This window comes from Cricetulus griseus, unplaced genomic scaffold, assembly GCF_003668045.3.
Source record: "Cricetulus griseus strain 17A/GY unplaced genomic scaffold, alternate assembly CriGri-PICRH-1.0 unplaced_scaffold_1, whole genome shotgun sequence".
Classification (NCBI taxonomy): domain Eukaryota; kingdom Metazoa; phylum Chordata; class Mammalia; order Rodentia; family Cricetidae; genus Cricetulus; species Cricetulus griseus.
Window position 1 is genome coordinate 9,054,329 of NW_023276808.1, and position 10,345 is coordinate 9,064,673.

At 41.2% G+C, this 10,345-nt stretch overlaps 1 pseudogene; it reads left to right on the forward strand.

Moving 5' to 3' along the window:
• Nucleotides 1–8,868: 8,868 nt before the first annotated feature.
• Nucleotides 8,869–9,613, forward strand: LOC113838562 (annotated as a pseudogene).
• The last annotated feature ends 732 nt before the right edge of the window (nt 9,614–10,345 follow it).

A 10,345-nucleotide genomic window follows, 5' to 3' on the forward strand; every position in this document is an offset into this window, starting at 1 on the left:
ATTTCTCTCAATTCTCTATTCTGTTACAAATATTGTAGGCAGTCTTTATTATTGTTGCTTCCCTGATAAATGTAGAAGTCATATTGTATCAAGGTGTGTACTGTATTTGGTTTTTTGAGACAGAGTTTCTCTGTGGCTTAGAAGGCTGTCCTGGAACTAGTTCTTGTAGACAAGGCTGAATTCCAAGTGTCAGAGATCCACCTGCCTATGCCTCCCAAGTGCTGGTGTTAAAGGCAGACCCAGCACAACCTGAAAATGTTTTCAGTTTGTATGTCGCTTTGGAATCATCTTTTCTCTTAGAAATAGTTGGGCATTGTATTTGTATTGGATTCAGTTTATTTTGCAAATTAACCATAAACAACATGTTAATTTTGATGCAACATATTCCCTAGGATCATTTATATACTTTATTTATTGATGTGTTGTTGTTAATCAGTGAAAGACTTTTAAATTAGTGGATAAAAGCTGTTATTGGGCTTGGCAGGTGGCTCATCACATATTCTTCTTGGGGATGACCTGAGTTCAGATCTCAACACCTCATACAGGGGGTTCATATCTACCTGCTGCTCCCGGTTCAGGGGATCTGACAGGCTGTTTTCTGTTGTGTCACCTGTACACACAGAAAACATTGTCTGTCTTTTTTTTTTTTTTTTGGTTTTTGAGACAGGGTTTCTCTTTGGCTTTGGAGGCTGTCCTGGAACTAGCTCTTGTAGACCAGGCTGGTCTCAAACTCACAGAGATCTGCCTGCCTCTGCCTCCCGATTGCTGGAATTAAAGGCATGCACCCCCACTGCCCGGCGAAAACATTCTCTTGAGTATACTAACAAACACTTGCAAAACATGGATAACATTGCTTCCCAATTTTTTTTTTTTGCTTATAAAGCAACTAGAACGAAACTACTTGTTTTAGGTGTATAATAGAAATCAAACATTGTTTCTTTAAAAATCTCTTCTCTAATATTTGGTTTGGATAAGGTTTCCTTTCCTCATCTTGATGCATTTAAGGCAATCATCAATCATAGGAATTTGATCCTAACTTTTGTGAGCAAGAAGGTAGACATGCATAAGTAGTATAACATTTTATTATGCCAAGGGTCATCACACAAGGTTCACACTCTGAATTCCCAATTATGGTCCTAAGCCTATCCTGCCAGGGCTGCTCATCTGTGCAATGTATCCTAGCTGAAGTTCAGGTCCAGCCTCTAACAGAAGTTTGTGATTCATGGGTCATCATCCTGGGGGAGATGCTCTATTCCCAGGGATAATCAAGGTGAAGTTTCTTCACACGTCTAGAGGACAGCATTGCTCTTGTTCTCTGTTTTTGTACTGTGCAGTGATGTCATGTGGTTCTAGGACTGTTGTCTGGGTATTTGGACTGAGAGACAACACTGAGCTCTCGTTATAAGATACAGCCTTGGGTGGAGTGAGGTTTATGGCTAAGCAGTTTTTACATGTCTGAATGGTCTTTTTCGTATCTAATGACATGATCATCTGTTTTTTATTTTTCAGTTGATTTATATTACCAATTTTACTTTGTAGAAACATCCCTGCATCTCAGGGATGAAGCCTACTTTATCCGGGTGGAAGGATATCTTTCATGTATTCTTGGATTCGTTTGGCCAGTTTTTTGTTTTTTTTTTGTTTTTGTTTTTGTTTTTGTTTTTGTTTTTGTTTTCCCTGAGACAGGGTTTCTCTGTATTGCTTTGGAGGTTATCTTGGAACTTTTAGACCAGGCTGGCCTCGACCTCACAGAGATCCACTTGCCTCTGCCTCTCCACTGATGGGATTAAATGCATGCCATAGGTTTTCCAGTGTTTCATTGTGTAGTTTTTCATCAATGTTCATGAGTGAGATAGGTCTTTAATTCTCCTTCTTAGTTGAGATAATGTGTGGTTTGGGTATCATGGTAACTACAGCCTCATAAAAAGAATTTGGCAATGATCCTTTTGTTTCTATTGCGTGGAACTATTTGAGGATTATTGGTATTAGCTCTTCTTTGAAATTCTAGTAGAATTCCACACTGAATCCATTTGGCCCTGGGATTTTTTCATTTAGGAGACTTTTAAGGACTTGTTCTATTTCTTTAGGGACTATAGGACTATTTAAATTGTTTATCTGGTCTTGATTTAATTTGTGTATGTAGTACCTATCAAGAGAGTTGTCCATTTCTTTTATATTTTCCATTTTTGTGGAGTACAGGTTTTTGAAGTTAGGCCTAAAGATTGCCTGGATTTCCTTAGTATCTGTTTTTATGCCCATTTTATTTCTAATTTGTTAATTTGTATATTTTCTCCCTGCATATTACTTGGTTTGGATATCTTGTTGGTATCACTGATTCTTGGTATAGTTCTTTGTTTCCATTTTAGTGATTTCATCGAGGAGTTTGATTATTTCGTGCTGTCAACTACTCTTGGATGATTTTGTTTCTTTATTTTTAGTGATAGAGCTTTTAGGTGTGCTTTTAAGTCACTAGTGTGAGATTTCTACCAATTCTTTATAAGCACTTAGTGCTATGAACTTTCTTAACACTGCTTTCACAGTGTCACTTAAGTTTGGATATACTATGGATTCATTGTCATTGAATTTTAGGAAGTCTATAATTTTTATCTTTATTCATTCCTTGAACCAGGGGTAATTCTGTTGAGAGTTGTGCATTTTCCATGAGTTTGTAGGCTTTTTGTTGTTTGTGCTGTGATCTGTTAAGATTAGTGGGGTTGTTCCAAATTTTAGTATCTGTTGGGATTTGCTATCTGACCAAGTATGTGGACAATTTTAGAGAAAATTATATGATGTGGTGAGGAGAGGGTATATTCTTTTGTTTTGGGGTGAACTTGTCTGTGGATATCCGTTATGTGTGTTTGAGTCATAACATTTATTATTTCACTTATTTCTCTGTTAAGTTTCTAGTAGTCTAGCAGCATTGTCCACTGGTGAAAGTGGGATGTTGAAATTTCCCACTATTAATATGTGATTGAATCTTTAGTAATGTTTCTTTTGCTATTGTGGGTGCCCTTGTATTTGGTGCATAAATGTTAAGAATTGAGACATCATTTTGATGGATTTTTCCTTTGAATGTGAAATGTCCTTCATCTCTTTTAATTAGTGTGAAGCCTATTTTGCTAGATATTAGGTTAGCTACACTGACTTGCTTCTCACATTACTGAAGACAGTGCGTCAGCAGCTAGCGAGGAGATGGACTGGTGTCCTCCACTTCTTTTGGGATGTGGGAAATGTCCTGGCTATGCTTATTTGCCCAGACGCTGACCAGCCAGCATCCCTGAGGTCAGAAGAGACAGGAGTCAGGTTTTTATCCCTTGCACTTCCTGGGATGGTGAGTACTCTGGATGAACCAAGGCCATGCTTATTTTACCACAGGTGCACCCAAGGAGTACAGGGGGCTGAGAGGTCTTCTATCCACCACCAGGCTGCTCTTGTTCCTGAGGGATTCAGCAGCACCTGTTTTTTGTAAGTTGTAGCATGAAGCTAACTTGAAAGATGAAGCTGGCTGTGCCAGGTAACTCTTAATTGGCTGGCTGACTGGCATTTGATGTTGGTATGTTGGACTAATAAGTACTGATGCCTTTTTGTGGATAATTTGCCATATCATATTCTCAATTTCCAGCCCTTCCCCCACCTCTAAGTGGCACTAACTCTTCACTCCTCCTCCTGTGTCCTCTCCCCCTGCCACTTCCCCTACTCCCCTCTCCTGTCTCTCTGCTTTCCTCCAAGGCTTCCCTTGCTGCTCTCCTCCCTCTGTTCCCTTGCCCTCTGGCTGCCTCCTCCCCTGCCTCATGCCCCTTCCTTCCCAGTCCTCTGCTCAGGTGCATTTGATCAGGTAACACAGAGAACTTTACCTGTGTTGTCTCCCCCAAAAATGTGCATGCCAGTGCACCAGCAGCCAGTGTACGACTTGTTCCACCTGAAACCCCAAATAAAGTCAGGCTCCAGACTTCAAAAGTGGTCTTGAGCTGCTGCCTGTGAGTTTCAATTTTGTTCACTTTTGTAATTTGAATTTGATTTTCTTCATAGAACACTTGCCAAGGCTGAGAAGGAGGGAAATATCTGACTTTTGAGTGTAACTAGAAGACCAAATGAGGAAAAATGGATGCAAGACAAAGGCAGTGCCTGGAACCCTTCCTCTGCAGAAACCTTCAAAGACCTCAGCCATGAAGAGAAGTCAAGCTAAAAGGTAAGGTTACACAAATGGGATGTTGACTTTGAGAAACTATGGTTAGGGTTAGAATCAGGGTTACGGTTATACTTATGTTTAGGTTTAGGGTTATACTCATGTTTGGGGTTAGGTTTAGGATTAGGTTTAGTGTTCAGGGTTCAGGATTAGGATAAGAATTATGATTATGTTTATGTTTCAATGTTACACTTGCGTTAGGGTTAGGATTAGGGTTAGGGTTAGTATTAGTGTTAGGGTTTAGTATTAGAGTTAGATTTAGGTATAGTGTTGGGGTTCAGGGTACAGGGTTATGGTTATGTTTGTTTAGGGTTAAGGTTAGGGGTTAGTGTTAGGGTTCATGGTTAGGATTAGGGTTAGATTTCAGGGTTCAGGTATAGGGTTAGAGTTAATGTCCGGTTTAGGGATAGAATAAATGTTAGTGTTCGGGGTAAGGTTCAGGGAAAGGTTAATGTTATGGTTAGGGTTAGGGGTTGGGTTCGGGTTGGGGTTTAGGGTTAGGGTAGAGTCAGGTTTACAAATCCGTGTTAGGTTTAGAGTTAGTGTTATGATTAGGATTAGTGTTAGGGTTCAGGTTTAGGGTTATGGTTAAGTTTAGGGTTAGAGTTAGAGTTAGAGGTTAGTATTAGGCTTAGGGTTAAGTTTAGGGTTAGGTTTAGGGGACAGGTTTAGGGTCAGTGTTAGGGTTAATGTCAGGGTTCAGAATTATGGTTAGGTTTAGTGTTCAGGGTTAGGGTTAGTGTTATGGTTATGATTAGGGTTGCCATTTGTGTTAGGTTTAGGGTTAAGGTTTGGTTTAGCTTTAGGGCTCTTGGTTAGGATTATGGTTAGTGTTAGGATGCATGGTTATGGTTTGGGTTAGGGTCTGGGTTTAGGATTGTGGTTATGGTTAGGGTTACTGATAGGGTTAGGTTCATTTATAGGGTTTGGGCAAGTGTTAAGTTTTAGGGTTCAGGGTTAGGATTGGGGTTCAGGGTTAGTGTTAGGGTTCAGGGTAAGGGTTCATTTTTATAATTAGGGTTAGAGTTCAAGTTTGAGTGTTAGTGTTCATAGTTATGGTTAGGGATAGGGTTTCAAGGTTAACGTTAGAGATAGGGTTACGTTTAGGGTTCAGTGTTAGGGTTCAGAATTCTGTTTAGGGTTAGGTTTATGGTTCAGGGTTAGTGTTAGGGTTAATTTTCAGTATTAGGCTTAAGTTTAGGTTTGGGTTTCAGGGTTAGTGCTATGGTTAGGTTTAGGTGATAAGTTTAGGGTTAGGGTCAGGGTTAGGGTTAGGTATTGGGTAAGGGTTATGGTTATGGATAGGTTTCTGTGTATGTATAAGGGTTACAGTTCTTATTTAGGGTTAGGATTAAGGATTAAGGTTAGTGTTAGGAATAGGGTTATGGGTAGGGTTCAGGGGTAGGGTTATAAGTCAGGGTTAAGTTTAGGTTTAGGGTTACAACTCAGGGTTCAGCTTTAGGTTTAGGCTTATGGTTAAAGATAGGTGTAATGTTAGAGTTAGGGATAGGGTTAGGGTTAGGTTTAGGGTTTGTTTTCGGGTTAATGATCATGTTTAGGGTTACATTACAGTTACATTTAGGGTTAGGTTTTCGTTTAGTGTTAAGGTTGGGGTCAGGTTTCATGGTAAGTGTTCAGAGTTGGTGTTAGGGTTATTATTAGTATTAGTGTATGTTTAGGTGTAGGGATAGGGATATTGTTAGGTTTAGGTTTCATGGTTATTTTTAGAGTTTGTTTAAGGTTAGGTTTAAGGTTCGAGGTTTGGTTAGGATTAGGTTTAGTTTTCAGTGTTAGGCTTAAGTTTAGGTTTTGGGTTCAGGGTTAGTGTTAGGGTTTAGGATATAAGTTTAGGGTTAGGGTCAGGGTTCAGAGATAGGATTAGGGTTTATTGTTAGAGTTTAAGGATAGGGTAAGGGTTATGGTTATGGGTAGGGTTCAGGGTAAGAATTATGGTTAGGTTGCAGATTTATGGTTAGGGTTAGGAATAGGGGTAGGGTTAGGAGTATGGTTCAAGGTTAGGGTTAGCGTTACAATTCAGGGTTCAGGATAAGGTTTAAGTTTAGGGTTAAAGTTAGGTTTAATGTTAGGATTAGGGTTAGAGATTATTGTTCTGTTTGGGATAGGATTTGGGTTGGGTTTAGGGTTTGTTTTACAGTTAAGGATCATGGTTAGGATAGGGCTATGGTTTGGTTTAGGGTTAGGGTCTGGGTTCATGGTAAGTGTTTAGAGTTATTGTTAGGATTATTGTTAGTATTAGGGTTTATGGTTAGGGTTAGCTTTAGGGTTCTTGGTTACTTTTAGGATTTGGTTAACATTAGGCTTAGGGTTCAAGGTTAATAGTTAGGTTTAGATTTGAGGTTTAGGGTTCAGGGTTCAGGGTTAGGGTTACAGTTGGGGTTCATGTTTAGGGTTAGTGTTTAATGTTCAGGTTTAGCCTTAAGGTTAGTGTTAGGGTGAGGTTTTAGGGATTAGGTTACAGGTTTAGGTAGGTGTTGGAGTTACTGTTAGTGTTACAAGTTGGGTTCTGATTAGTGTTTTAGGGTTAGGGTTATGGTTAGGTTTAGGGTTAGATTTGGAGATAGGGTTAATGTTAGGGTTAGGATTCAGGGTTCATGGTTAAGGATTAGTTTTATGGTTACAGTTATGGTTAGGGTTATTGTCAGGTTTAGGTTTAGATTTTGGATTAGCTTTAGGGTTCATGGTTAGATTATGGTTAGAGTTAGTGTTCAGGGTTCAAGCATAGTGTAAGGGTTAGGGTTAGGTTAAGGTTTCAGTGTTAGGCTTGAGTTTAGAGTTAGGATTCAGGGTTATGCTTAAGGTAGGGTTAGGATTTAGGGTTGTGGTTATGCTTAGGGTTACTTATAGTGTTAGGGTTAGGGAAGGGTTAAGGTTTGGGGTAGGGTTAGTGTTCGGGTTAGGGTTCAGTGTTAGGTTAAGTGTTAAGGTTCAGTGTTAGGGTTAGGGTTAGAGTTAGGGTTAGTATTAGATTAGGGTTATGTTTCTGGTTAGGGTTAGTGTTAAGGTTATGAGATAAGTATAAGGTTAGGGTTAGGATTAGGTTTCAGGTTTAGGGTTAAGGTTAGCATTAATTTTAGTGGATAGGGATAGAGTTCAGGGTTAGGGTTAGGGCAAGGGTTAAGGTTAGGGATAGTGTTAAGACTTAATGTTAGGGTTTAGGGTTGGGGTTCAGATTTATGTTTAGGGTTAGGAGTAGGGATTAGCTAAGAGGTTAGAGTTATGGATAGGGTTATGTTTATGCATAGGGTTATGGTTATGTTTAGGGATAGGGTTAGGGTTCACTGTTCAGGGTTAGAGTCAGGTTTTTGGTTGAGGGTTAGGGTTATGTTTAAGGATTAGGGTTAGGTTTAGGATTAGGATTATGGTTAGGGTTCATGGTTAGAGTTAGGGATAGTTGTTGGGTTCAGGGTTATAGTTAGGGTTCAGGGTTACGGCCAAGTCGAGGTTTAGTGTTAGGGTTAGTTTTGGGGTTAGGCTTCCCTTTAGGGTCAGGTTCAGGGTTATGACATTTTTGTTTTTGATCTCAGAATGTTGAATGCTTAGGGGACAATTAATATTTGCACAATTTGTGGATATTACATTGTTTTGGAATTTAGTATGGAACATTTATGCCTTCTCCCAAAAGTGCTGCTTCTGTAATTATCCGGGAAGGATACTACCCCACCCACTTTTAGGGACATATCCTTCTATTTGAATGTTAACCTTTCCAATTGAGGTTGTGACACACATACAGAAGTCAAAGGTCTCTTTAAGAGACTTGAATCATCTGACCCAGTACTGACTTAGAAAGAAGACAAAGTAAAATAAACTTTAAAAGGTCAACAAGTTTCATTGGGGAAGAGGAGTTGTATTCAGATCTTCCCACTGTACATTCAGGAAATTGTGTGGCAGTGGTGTAACAGGGAGGAGGAGGAAGGAAGGAGAAAAGAAGGATGTAAGTGGGAGTGGAAAGAGCTGTGAAGAGGGGAGGGAAACAGGCTTTTTGAAAGAGAAAGGAAAGTAGTAAGGAAAGAAAGAAAGAAAGAAAGAAAGAAAGAAAGAAAGAAAGAAAGAGAAAGAAAGAAGGAAAGGACTATAGGAAGGAAGAAAGGAAAGGAAGGAAGGAAGGAAAGTGGGAAGGAAGGAAGGAAGGAGGGAAGGAAGGAAGGAAGGAAGGAAGGAAGGAAAAAGAGATTGCTCATCAGGTAAAGTGCTTGCTGTAGGCAAGTGCTGATTTTCATTGCTGGGACCCCTATGGTGGACAAAGAGAAGCTACTCACAACAGTTGTCCTCTGACTTCTGCACTTGTGCTGTTGTTTTATGCTTAACAAAAGCACCGGAAAGAACTTCAGGATATGCTCTCTTAGAAGATTATTCATGGCCGGGGTCTTTGCTGCAGGCCCTGGGGTCCACAAGGCATGGAAGTGCCTCTGGGAGAGCCTGATTGTAGCTGCTGGCGTGCTTGGATGAAGAAGCTGGGGGAGGGGGTTGTTGGCAGGGAAAGAGCTTTGCATTTTGCAGTGCTGTTTGAAGGGGGCAGGGGGTGGAGGAAGAGGAAAGCTGCAGAGTCGCCTGGGAACTCCGGGGTTAACTGTGTTGAGTCTGCCAACAGGGAGCAGATCCACCTGGTGAACTATGTGGAGGATTACCTGGACTCCATCGAGTCTCTGCCTTTCGACCTGCAGAGGAACATCTCGCTGATGCGGGAGATCGACGCCCAATACCAAGAGATCCTGAAAGAATTGGATGACTGCTCTGAGAAGTTCAAGCGTGAGATGCACAGCACCCGGAAGTGGCGAGTGCTGCACCGCATCCAGAGGGCCCTGATCCGCAGCCAGGAGCTGGGCGATGAGAAGATCCAGATTGTAAGTCAGATGGTGGAGCTGGTGGAGAACCGAACCATGCAGGTGGACAGTCACATGGAGCTCTTCGAAGCACACCAGGACATCAGTGACAGCACCAGCAGCAGCCGCAAGCCCGGCAAGGACAAGTCCAGGAGTGATGCAATCACTCAGGCGGACAAGCAGAGTAACAAGAGGTCCCTGAGGCAGTGAAACAATGAGAATAGAGAGAATGCATCTAATAATCACGACCATGACGACATCACCTCAGGAACGCCCAAGGAGAAGAAAGCAAAAACCTCCAAGAGGAAGAAACGCTCCAAGGCCAAAGCAGAGAGGGAAGCCTCTCCCACAGACCTCCCCATGGACCCCAAGGAGCCCACCTACTGTGTGTGCAATCAGGTCTCCTATGGAGAGATGATAGGCTGTGACAACCATGAGTGCCCCATCCAGTGGTTCCACTTTTCATGTGTGGGACTCAACCATACACCAAAGGGCAAGTGGTACTGCCCCAAATGTCGGGGAGAACGAGAAAACATTGGAAAAAGCCCTGGAAAAGTCCAAGAAAGATAGGGCTTACAGCAGGTAGTTTGTGGACATTCACAGGTGAGAACAGAACCCACCAGTGTATTTAAGGTGTCGCTGCCTTTTCAGAAGTCTGAGGATGGTCAGATTCGTATTTTTAGAGAATGTTAGGAACGGATCCTCTCCATGGGATGGTATGTGTCCTCATGGTGTACCTGTAACCAGACTGAGTCTGCAGATCTGCATTTTAGAAACTACAAATATAGGTTCAGATTTAACATGTCAGCAAGTGTCAGACTGGTTTTGGGGCTTGGGGAGTGACTTAGGGATTACCTAACAGATGTATAAAGAAGAGATTTGATTTGGATGTTTTAACAAAAATGTTATGGTTTACAAAAAAAAAAAAAATTAGCCAGGTTGCTGAAGTACAGCAAGTGTGCTTCTTGCTGCCATAATGTAAATCCACATGACAAGTTGGTCAAAGGTTTAAAGTCTAAATATTATTTTTTAAAATGGTAAATGGGTAATTTTACATGACATATTTTATACATGGCCTATTCACCAACTGGCCATTGTTAATGACTGGGTACATTTTTAATAGGTCAGACACAAGTGGTCCAGGCAGTGGGTCCAAGTCTTGCCTTTGCTACCCTAGGTCATAGTGTAGCCACCTTTAACTTATATGAAGTATATAAATGTACATTTCCCAGCCACCTTGCCCCTGCTGTATTATAACCAGAAGTGCAGCCTGGTGCTGTTGTGAAGCCAAGGTGTGTGTCCTGCTGTGTGTGTGAGC